The sequence below is a fragment of the Mauremys reevesii genome, linkage group 12 (assembly GCF_016161935.1).
Source record: "Mauremys reevesii isolate NIE-2019 linkage group 12, ASM1616193v1, whole genome shotgun sequence".
Lineage (NCBI taxonomy): Eukaryota > Metazoa > Chordata > Testudines > Geoemydidae > Mauremys > Mauremys reevesii.
Window position 1 is genome coordinate 813,673 of NC_052634.1, and position 9,205 is coordinate 822,877.

Here is a 9,205-nt window from a genome sequence, read left to right on the forward strand (position 1 = left end):
GCTGAGACGGGATTTGAAGGGTGATTACCTACCTCTCAACCCAATGGTCTAAGTGCCTGGCTAGTGGGCTGTGGGGTCTCCCTCAGTCCTTTCTGTTGAAGGTAGGCCACATTCAGTAAATATGACATGAGAATTGGGCCAATGGCTCTGTGCGATTCCTTCTGTAGTCCTGTGGCTTGGGCACTTATCCCAGATGTGACAAGGTGTTAGTTGAAATCCCTCCCCTGAGATGGGAGGGGTGTCTCAATCTCTTACCGCTCAAGCGTCTCACTTTAACTATATATTAACCGGAGCAAGGGAAGCTCTCAAGTCCCTCTATGGTATGGGGGTTAGGGTGCTCGCTTGGATTGTGGGTGACCCTGGTTCAATGCCCTGCTGTGTGGGACAGGAGGGCCTCTGGTGGGTGAGAGGAGACCCCTCCTAGCTGAGCAAGAGGCCTGTCACAGGGCCTCTTTCTCTTTTAATTAAGGGGGCTTTTGCTGCTGAGCAGTAACCCCCCCCCCCCTCATCCACCGTGATCAGGATACACGCCCAGGTTGTGGCAGACCCCAGGGCACTCCCCTGCTCTTTTGAGGGGTGTGAACTGGGGGCTGCCACCTCCTGGGGGAGAGTCACTGGTGAGCAATCCCTGTCCAAATCCCCTCTCAGTCCCAAGAAGACAATGGCCTCTTGAGAAAGAGAGGGGGTTCAGACAAGGATGGCCCACCGCAAAGGACAGTCGCCTAGGAGGCAGGAAATCCCTGTGCAAATCCCTGCTGAAGAAGCAGCTGGGGGATTTGAACTAGGATTTCCCACAACCCATGCTAGTATCCTAACCACTGGACGAGAGAGAGAGAGAGAGAGAGAGTTGCCGGGAGCCTCGCCCAGAGCACATTTAACTAAAGTGGAAGAGCTTCAACAGGCAAGCACACCCAGCCCTATTCCTGAAAGCGGCTGGCACAGGGACCAGGGCAGATTTAAACCCCTGTCTCCCAAAGACTAAGCCCAGAGCCTACCCACTGGGCTACTGAGGAGACCTGAGGAAGGGGTTGACCTAAACAGCATTTAATTACAGTGGAAAAACTTCCACCAGCAAGAAAGATGAAGCCCCACAGGGGACGTGCAGCAAGATTACAGCTGACATCCATCCAACGTCCGTTTGAACACAGGCCGAGGGGAGTTTTGAACGCCCCTTACGCGCAGCCCAAGCATAGGGCTAATCATTGCACTAGAGCAGGAGGACTGTAGCAGCCTTTGCCCAAACACTAGTTGTTTAATATGGATCAGCTGCAACAGGCAAAAGCAGAGAGGCTGCCCCTCACACTACACCAAAGAACACACCAGGGCTGCTGGAGATGCCTTCTTACAGGCCTTGGCAACAGGCAGATTGGACGGCTCCCTGCATCTTTCCAGTTCATGCCGATCCACTGTAACTACATATTAACTGGGACAGAGCTTCAGAGTGGGGATACATTTGTCCTGGACTCTTCTTTACCTGGCACGTGCACCCTGGGGATGGCTCTGCTCCTTAAGCCTGACCCTTGCTTTGCTCCTAGTGGCTCTGTTTAAAGAACAGAGAAAACGCTGCATCGGTTCCATGCTCTGGGATGGGAGAGTCTCTCAAATCACAAGGGTGAATACTGTTGCTAATTTGGAAGCAAGACTAAAATCCTGTTACGTTGGGGCAGGGGGTTGGGTAAAGAATGTAAATGGAGGTCGATGGTCATCTCTGAAGCTCTGTGTAACATGAGATCAATAGAAATATTTTCATTCAAATCAGACTGTCGGAGAAAAACTTAGTTCTCGCTTTTTGTTTGGGTGCAGCAAAATCAAATACTTTATTATTTCTCCAGTAATTACAATTGAGGGAGAGAGTGCCATAGGACACAGGGTCACCCCAGTCCCGGACAGGTCTCTCAACTGGTAAACAATTACATCAAGCCTTTATACCTTTGTTACAGACAATTTCTAGCAATAATACAGACGGTAAAAAGCAACAAATACATTTTGTTTATACATAAGCTTTTCTGCTATCTTATTTGTCTCACTACTAGAAAAAAGCAAGACTGCATATTGCAAGGTCGTAATAACTTTCACACAGTTCACTCTGTCTTACATTATCTTGCTTCTTCAAATCTCACGTCATTAGGGTCACAGCTAGCCTAACTCATGCTAACTAACTAACATTCATTAAGATCTCTTCAAATCCTTGTTAATTATTAATTGGCTTCCACAAGACAAATGAGCTGTTTTCATCCTAGGAAGATTGTGGAATCTCTATCGGTGGAGTGTTTTTAAGAACAGCTTGGACAAACACCTTTCTGGGATGGTCTAGATAACACTGGGTCCTGCCTCAGTGCAGAGAACTGGATGAGATGACCTACTGAGGTGCCCTTCCAGTCCTACATTTCTATGATTCTATAATCACACACAACTAAGCTTCAACTCTAAGATTACAGAGCGCTTTTTGAAAAACATGACATGAATAGAGATAGAAGAGTCATGATCATTTATTCACGATGGAGACCCAGGAAGAAGTCAGTGGAAAAAAAATACAGAAACACTTAGTGATCTTAAGTCATTTTCCCAGCCTCCTTCCTCACCTCTTGCAGCTGTTTCGGCACACTCAGAACTAACGAGTCTCGCTCCAGCTGCTGCTTCAATTCAGTAAATTCAGCAATAGCCACATTCAGATCTTGCTGGACCTAGAACAGCAGCACAGACAGCAAGGCTACAGCAGTTCATTTACAGTAACCAAAGCCTATGAGAGCCATTTCTATTTCAAAAGTAACACCGACATGACAACACCAGCGTGCTGCCTGAAACGTACGTACCTTCCAAAGTTACAAACAATACCTACGGTTATTATAACTGAAATAAATTAAAAGGAAAAGAGGTTCTATTTCCCCAGTGTATTTACCCAATGCAGTAGACAGAAATTTATATATATTCACTTTCTCTGTATGGTCAGACTCTTTAACCTCACTAGAAAGACCCTGTTAAACAGCAGAGGAGAAGAAAAACTCGTTTAAAAAAAACAAACCATTATTGTACGGTAATTTTTGAAAAAAAGTAGAACAGGGCGATATCAAATTGCAGATCTTTAAAAAAAAATGATTCCAGTAAAAAAATTCCAGAGTCCTTTTAACAGTTTTCTAATTTTAAATTAGATAAATGTCAATTTGAAAAGTACAGTTTAACTATACATTTTAAAAGCTTCCATAGGCATGCAAGATCAAGAGATGCGTTTCTCCTTTTTTTAAAAAAAGATCCCCAAACTGTTAAATAAACAAACGAACAATCTCCTGCATTGTTTGTTCCTTAAATACTGCAGCACTAGGAACCCAAAGCTGAAATTGACTACAGACAAGTGTAACTGATGTCACTGATTGTTATTGTATACACCGAAAAACATGAATACACGGCAACAAATAAACAGAGACAAGTAAAATGGATATTTAAGATTCTTTCACTTTTAACATAGCATAACTGGTATCAGATGTAAAAGTTATTTTCACAGTGTACGATTTTTGAGTTGATCATCCTCCTCTGCGAAGAAAAAATCCAGATGTAATATCTCACCTGCATTAGAGCCTTTCTAACTTACATTTCAAAGCCAGAGTGGCAAGGCAGAGAACAGCTAAAAGAATTAGTCCAGGGGTATAGAAAGGACGATGGGCACAAAAAATATAAGCGGGCCACAGGAAGGACAGTCTTCCAATCAATATACAGAAAATCTGGGCTCGGTTCCCAGCTCTGCACAGAATCTCCGTGTGACCTTGGCCAAGGTCATTCCACTGCTTTGTGCCTCAGTTTCCTCATCAGCAAAATAAGAATGATTCCTCCCTATCTGAATGCAGAGAGGCTTAGAAGATAAATGCATTAATATACACGAGAGGCTCTGAAACTACTGTGATGAGCAGCACAGAAAACCATTCAGCTACAGCCCGCCCTTTATTTATATCCCAGGTCTGCTACATCATACATTGGTATGTTTCAGTCAAGGGCACTCTTTATAAGAGGCGGCTATTCGTCCTGGAATCCTTAGCCAAGATCCTCCTCCCCTGCCTTCCTGTGCAGCATGCTCATGGCTGCACGTCAGTGGGGTTGTACTGCTTTGGGATGATGCAGGATGAAAGCTGCTAGATACAGATAAAGTGAAACCGCTGCCGTGTCACCTCATTTTCGATCCTGGATTTCAGTAGGCCGATGTTGCCGGACAGACTGTCCACTTGTGACTCCAAGTCCTCAGCGCTCTGCATGCTTGGGAGGAACTGGTTATACTTCTTGTTAATCATGTTGCAGACTTTGACCTAGGCAGAAAAACAAACACCCATAAGGTTGCCAACTCTGACTGAAGCTATTCCAGGAAGTTTCTTTCCCCAACATCTCATAATGTCATTTTCTTAAAATATCCTATTAAAATCTCCCAGGTTGCTTTCAATAATCAACAGGAGATTGATGCCGATTCTGGGAGACTCCAGGCCAATCCCTGAGGGTTGGCAACCCTAAAGACCCACAGAGAGAAACCCCAAGGCTGTGGCTACAGGGCCAAAGCCTCCCACCCCCATCGGAGCCCTCTCTGCAACCCCACATCGTTGAGATGGGCAGGACAAAGAAAGTAGCTCAAAGGGAACGCCCCACAGGCTAGGGTGGGAGCAGCACAGCTCCTCATCCACAGATCCCCCATCACTGACAGCCCACCATCCAGACCTCATGCACCTCCCCTCAGATCCCCCATCACTGACAGCCAGCAAACGTTAGCAGGAATCACCGGTCCAAAGCACCCCACCATCCAGCTCCTCATGCACCGCCCCTCAGTGTTACCCAACCCCTAATGCCTGGTGCCCCGACACTCCAGTGTCACCCACCACCACGCTCACATCCTGTCCCTTCCCTGGACCCCACCAAGGGCCTTTCTAACCCTCCTTAATTTACTCCCCAACTGCCCCCTCCCATGATCCCACGATCATCCCCTGCCCCCAGCACTCCCTCTCCCCCAGAGTCCCCCTGTCCAGGGTCCCCATAGGCAGCCCCCGGCCGAGGTCCCCTTCTCTCCTCCCCCCTTCCCAGCACCCCTGCTCTGCCCCTGTCTACACACAAACATACACTGGGGTCCCCTCCATACTCCAGTCCCTGGATCCCCTCTGCCCCCGGGTTCCCCACACCCAGCCCCTGGATTTCCCTTGTCCCCAGATCCTCCCCACACCCAGCCCCGGAACCCCTCTGCCCCCAGGATCCTCCCCAACTCCTGCATCCCGCCCACTGCCCCCGGGCCCTCCCACACCCAGTCCCCGGGATCCCCTCTGCCCCGGATCCTCCCCGACCCCTGCATCCCGCCCACTGCCCCCGGGCCCCTCCCACACCCAGCCCCGGGAACCCCTCTGCCCCAGGATCCTCCCCAACTCCTGCATCCCGCCCACTGCCCCCGGGCCCTCCCACACCCAGTCCCCGGGATCCCCCCTGCCCCCCGGACCCTCCCCCCCCCTACCCCTGCATCCCGCCCACTGCCCCCCGGGCCCCTCCCACACCCAGCCCCGCCGGGCACCCCCCAGGCCCCACCCTCGCTGCCCCACGCGGCGGGAGAGCCGGGCGATCCGGGTGCCCAGATCCTCCTCCTCCAGCCGGCCCGAGTGCGCCAGCACCGCAGCCACCAGCGAGGGGGACCCAGCGCGCGGCACCACGGGAAAGCGAGTCCGCCCGCCCCTCGCTCCGGGACTCCAATTCCCACGAACGTGATTGAGGAGGCCCGGGCGGGACTACAACTCCCAGAGTGCATCACGCAAGGCGGGCATACGAGCCGCGGCGTGGGACAAACCTATTTAGAACGTTTTGCTCTATCCCCGCCATTCTATTGGTCCGCAGCCGCCGAGCGAGTGAACGAGCTCCCCTTCTGATTGGTCCGCTGCCGCGGGGCGGGGAATATAAACCGGGCCCCCGGGATTGCTGCCTTTCGGCCGGGGGGGAGCCGGGGGCTGGCGCTGGCGCTGGGCCGGGCCGCGGAAGCGGTAAGTGGGGCGGACGGGGGAGCCGCGGGGGAGAGGGGGCAGCTCTCGGGCTGGGGGGCTGGGCTGCTGCTGGGGAGAAGGGGCAGCTCTCGGGCAGGGGCGCTGGGCTGGGGCGGGGGCGGGGAGAAGGCAGCCTCGGGCAGGGGCGCGGGGCTGGTGCCGGGGGAAGGGGGGGGGAGAAGGGGCAGCTCTCGGGCAGGGGTGCTGGGCTGGTGCCGGGGGCGGGGGGGAGAAGGGGCAGCTCTCAGACAGGGGCACTGGGCTGGTGCTGGGGGAGCTCCTGCACCAGGGTGTTGGGCTGGTGCCATATGGGGGGGGTTCGGGGCTTGCTCCTGCACCGGGGCCTGCTGGGGAGGTGGCAGCTGCCAAGGGGAAAGGCCCCTTTGGAGGCTTCTGAAAAGCTGCCTGTGAAGGGGGGAAGCGCTTCGCACCTGCCCTTACCCGCTCCAGAGGCTGGGCCCAGCCAGGCCTGCTCCTGCTTTGCCTCCGGGACACCCACACTCCCCTGTGCTCTTTGCAGTGACCTGGATGTTCGCTGCCTTTCCTCTGGCCTGGAGGGGACTGGCTCTCCTGGGGGAGCTGGTGGGGAAATGGATCTGACTTACCATGTGACCTTCCAGACCAACTCTACTTTCCTGTCAATTTCTCACTTTGTTAGAAAAAGCAAAAACAAGGGGAATAAATGGTTTTCAAGGGTCTCTGGTTTTCCAATAAAAGCTTCCACTTAATCACAAGTGTTGGATTTTTCTTTTGGGGAAATGGGGGTGGGACAGAAGCTTGTAGCAAAACTTCAAACTTGCTATCGTGTGGGGCTTCTCTGGTTGCTTATGAGGTTCTGCATTTGAGGTTTTCCAGCTTGATTTAAAATCCCTCCCAGCTGCTTGGCCAACCTCCCTGAGCACATGATCCCCTGGTTCTCCAGCAAGGGCCAGGGAAGCCATGTTCTGAGATGAAACTCTAGCGCAGTGATACTCAGACTGCAGCTTGTAAGCAGCTCTTTGCAGCACCTGTTAAAACACTGATGCTTTTCCTATATTCATTTGCACAAACTCAGGGATGTTTCTGTTTCCAGCACCTAAAGAGTTCCCATGTCCTACTGTTTAAATATGAAGCTATAGTAAATGAAACAATGAATTCACACGACTGAAGCATGTTTGGGTTAATGGTTGCTGATTTGGCTTCTGAACCACTGAGGTCTGAGTATTGTTGCTCTAGAGCTAAACTTTTGAGGCTATTGGTATGCCCTAAAAGTGAAGAATGCAGAGTTCTCCACAAGCAACTTTTACTTGCTTGTTGACCTCAGCCTCTCTATGTGATGGCAATGAACTGAGCCATATAGGTGATGGGACCCCAGAGCAGTGTAGCTTGAGGGACTTGTCAAGGAGTAGTGCCATGCTGAGCTAAGAGCGGAGGCCTGCTACTAGTAAATGGACCTTTCTAAAGAGTCAGACTGGACTACACCTAATTAAGTACAAGGCTGCAGGAGTTGGAAGCCTCAGGCTTGAACTAGGTCTGTTAGTTGCAGTAGATCTGATTTCTACAACCAATCTAAATGATGGCAGAGCCCTCTCCCAAAGTGATCTCCTACGATAGCCAGTAACTGTTCTGTCTCCCACCAGCTCTGGTGTTCCTGAAATTAAATGTCTGCTCTTCAGTGCAGAAACATTGTGGTTTGTTCCCTACCATTGTGGTAGCACAAACACCCTGTTTGGGTGCAGAATAAATGATCCCAACACACACTCCTGGCCCCACCTTTTGCTCCTCCACCCAGTGGGAAAGCTAGGAGATCCAGGTGCCCTCGGTGTCCTCCTCCAGCTGGCCCAAGTGTGCCAGCACTGCAGCCAACAGTGAGGGAGATGGGGGCAGCTGTGGGGACCCAGGGCTGGATCACTGGCCACTTTCTCAACAGTGGCCCCCCACTGTGTGGCATGATGGGTTTAAAAGGCTGGAGCTCCCCTTGCCTTTCCCCAGCACTGCTCAAATTCAGGTACTTCTCCAGCTTCTGATCCACAGCCCCCTTATCAGGGCCAGGTGGGCCCTAACTGAGCTGACTCCAGCTGTGTACCATCCAGAAACATATGAAAGGAAAAGGTTATTTTCATGTTTTGTCAGCAGAGGAGTTAAGACTCACATCTTTAGCTCATACCCAATCCATGTAACTTTCTGTTAAAATAATAGCTAATTGTTGTTCAGAAGGCTAATAGGTAAAGGCCCTTAGCAGCTCTCAGAAACTGCTAATGGTAAGAATTCAGTATCTGCAGCAGCAACAAGTGCAACTTTGCTTAAAAAAAGGCCATGGGATGTAGCTGATTTCTACAGAGGAATTAGCTTCATCACATTGCAGTGCTACAAGTAGCAGCACATCCCTATAGTTTGCAGTTTTATGTGTGTGAAAATGCTAGCTGTAGGAGGGTGCTACCTCCAGCAGCAAGAGGTCCAACTTTTGCTTAAAAAAAAAATCTGACGTAGCTGATTCGTACAGATAGCAGTCTTACATGCCAGTGGTGTGAGAAACTGCTGCCTGTAGGAATTGGCTTCCTCATATGGCAGTGCTACAGGTAGTACATCCCTATGCTAACACGTGGGGTTCTCCAGGGATCAGTTCTGGATGTTTCTTTTCAACATCTTTAATGACTGACAGATAACAGCTTTCGAGTTGTACAAAGGAAGTAGCATCTTTCCCCAGAAGCGGTTTCTTACACTCTATAGGTATCACTGACTGCTGCAGCGAGCACATCTCTACACGCAGCCGTTTCCCGTACGCTCTAGTGCAAGAAACTGCTCGCTGGAGGCATTTGCTACATCAGGCCCCAGTTTAATACAATAGCAGCTTCGAACTCTCGACAAGCCCCGGAACGTGCTGCCGGTAGCACAGTCCTACGAGGAGCAGCGTCCTTCGCTACAGGGGCAGCCACGCGGACCCAGCGCCCGGTCACACCCCCGGCCGCCTCCTCATCAGCGGGCCGACACCGCGCGGCACCACGGGAAAGTGAGTCCGCCCGCCCCCTACTGCGGGACTCCAATTCCCCCGAACGAGACTGAGGAGGCCCGGGCGGGACTACAACTCCCAGGGTGCACCACGCAGGCGGGCCTACGAGCCGCGGCGTGGGACAAACCTATTTAAAACGTTTTGCTCTTTCCCTGCCATTCTATTGGCCCGCAGCCGCCGAGCAGTGAACGAGCCCCCCGTCTGATTGGTCCGCTGCCGCGGGGCGGGG